Source organism: Colobus angolensis, unplaced genomic scaffold, assembly GCF_000951035.1.
Source record: "Colobus angolensis palliatus isolate OR3802 unplaced genomic scaffold, Cang.pa_1.0 Scaffold88, whole genome shotgun sequence".
Taxonomy (NCBI): Eukaryota; Metazoa; Chordata; class Mammalia; order Primates; family Cercopithecidae; genus Colobus; species Colobus angolensis.
Window position 1 is genome coordinate 5,036,804 of NW_012122709.1, and position 2,005 is coordinate 5,038,808.

At 48.5% G+C, this 2,005-nt stretch overlaps 1 protein-coding gene across 4 annotated transcripts in view; it reads left to right on the forward strand.

The window, feature by feature from the left end:
• LOC105503781 (chromosome unknown open reading frame, human C14orf93) overlaps positions 1 to 2,005 on the forward strand; it is a 31,357-nt gene that overhangs the window by 17,911 nt on the left and 11,441 nt on the right. The gene's annotated exons all lie outside the window — the stretch shown is intronic.

Sequence of the window (2,005 nt, forward strand, 5' to 3'; positions counted from 1 at the left end):
TTTTGTATTTTTAGTAGAGATGGGGTTTCACCATGTTGGTCAGGCTGGTCTCGAACTCCTGACCTCAGGTGATCCACCTGCCTTGGCCTCCCAAAGTACTGGGATTACAGGCATGAGCCACCACACCCAGCTGGCAAAACTTTTTAATGAGTGAAAATGTTCGACAATAGAATAAGCTGACTCAAAATGGAGAGCTCATCATTAGATGGGTATAAACAAAGTGGAAAGACAGCCTGTTTAATGATGTGAAAGGGAGATTGGGTAATATAGCTTCCACGGTTCTTTCACATTCACATTTCTGTTATTTTAGATTTCTGTTTTTCAGACCATTGTGTATATACTCCTGAGATTTGTGGTAACACACGAGGGGATATATAAAGCCACAGACAAACCCAGGGCTTTTTCCTGGGTCATCAATTTTACTAGCAGATTCCAGAAGACTGCCAGGCTGGGTGGCTCATGCCCCTAATCCCAGCATTTTGGGAGGCTGAGGCAGGTGGTTCACGAGGTCAAGAGATCGTGACCATCCTGGCCAACATGGTGAAACCCCATCTCTACTAAAAATACAAAAATTAGCTGGATGTGGTGGTGGTGTACCTGTAGTCCCAGCTACTCGGGAGGCTGAGGCAGGAGAGTCGCTTGAACCCGGGAGGTGGAGGTTGTAGTGAGCTGAGATCATGCCTTTGCACTCCAGCCTGGCAAAAGAGTGAGACTCTGTCTCAAAAAGAAAAAAAAAAATTTCAAGAAGACTTTTTTTTTTTTTGAGATGGAGTCTGGCTCTGTCGCCCAGGCTAGAGTGCAGTGGCGCGATCTCGGCTCACTGCAAGCTCCGCCTCCCGGGTTCAAGTGATTCTCCTGCCTCAGCCTCCGGAGTAGCTGGGACTACAGGCACCCGCCACCACGCCTGGCTAATTTTTTTGTATTTTTGGTAGAGACGGGGTTTCACCGTGTTAGCCAGGATGGTCTCGATCTCCTGAACTCGTGATCCACCCGTCTCGGCCTCCCAAAGTGCTGGGATTATAGGCTTGAGCCACCGCGCCCGGCCTTTTGAGACGGAGTCTTACTCTGTCACCCAGGCTGGAGTGCAATGGTGCGATCTCAGCTTACTGCAACCTCCGCCTCCCAGGTTCAAGTGATTCTCCAGTCTCAGCCTCCTGAGTAGCTGGGATTACAGGCACATGCCACCACCCCCAGCTAATTTTTGTATATTTAGTAGAGACCAGGTTTTGCCATGTTGGTCAGGCTGGTCTTGAACTCCTGAGCTCAGGTGATCCACCCGCCTCGGCCTCCCAAAGTACTGGGATTACAGGCATGAGCCACCATGACCGGCCTTCCCAGTGTTCTAATAATCCTGATGAGAAGATCTTTAAGGGATTGAGCAGATTGATCACCAAAGGGTAACTCTGGAAATTGCCTGCAAATTAAGCTAGTGTGCAGAGTAAGTGGCAAGGGACAACTTGGGTGGAAAAGCAAGTGAAGCTGTCCTGAGGTAGTCTCAAGCTTCAGAGATGCAGAGTCACTAGACCTTCAGCTCAGTTATAGAGGTTTGGAGATTCCAGTCATCCCAAGAGCTCTTAGCCAGGAAGGGACTGGCCTGAACCAGGTCTGCCTAAAAGCTTCTTGGAGTGGCTGGGAGCCCAAAGAACATCCTGCTGAGCTGGGAGTCCCCATCCTGGCAGCTGACCAAACCTAGAGAAGTTCTAGGGCAGCAGTTCTCAACCTGGGGTGATTTTACCCCCAGGGGACATTTGGAAACATCTGGAGACATCTGTGATTATTACAACTGGTGGGTGGCTGGGGGCAGGGGAAGGAGAATGCTACTGACATCTAGTGGGTGTTCTGCTAAACATCCTACAGTGCACACGACAGCCCCCATAACAAAGAATTATCCAGCTCAAAATGCCAATAGTGAAGAGGTTGAGAAATCTTCTTTAAAGTGACCACAGTCTTTGAGATCAACTCTATATGCAAAAACTTCTTTTTTTTTTTTTTTTTTGCTTTCTTG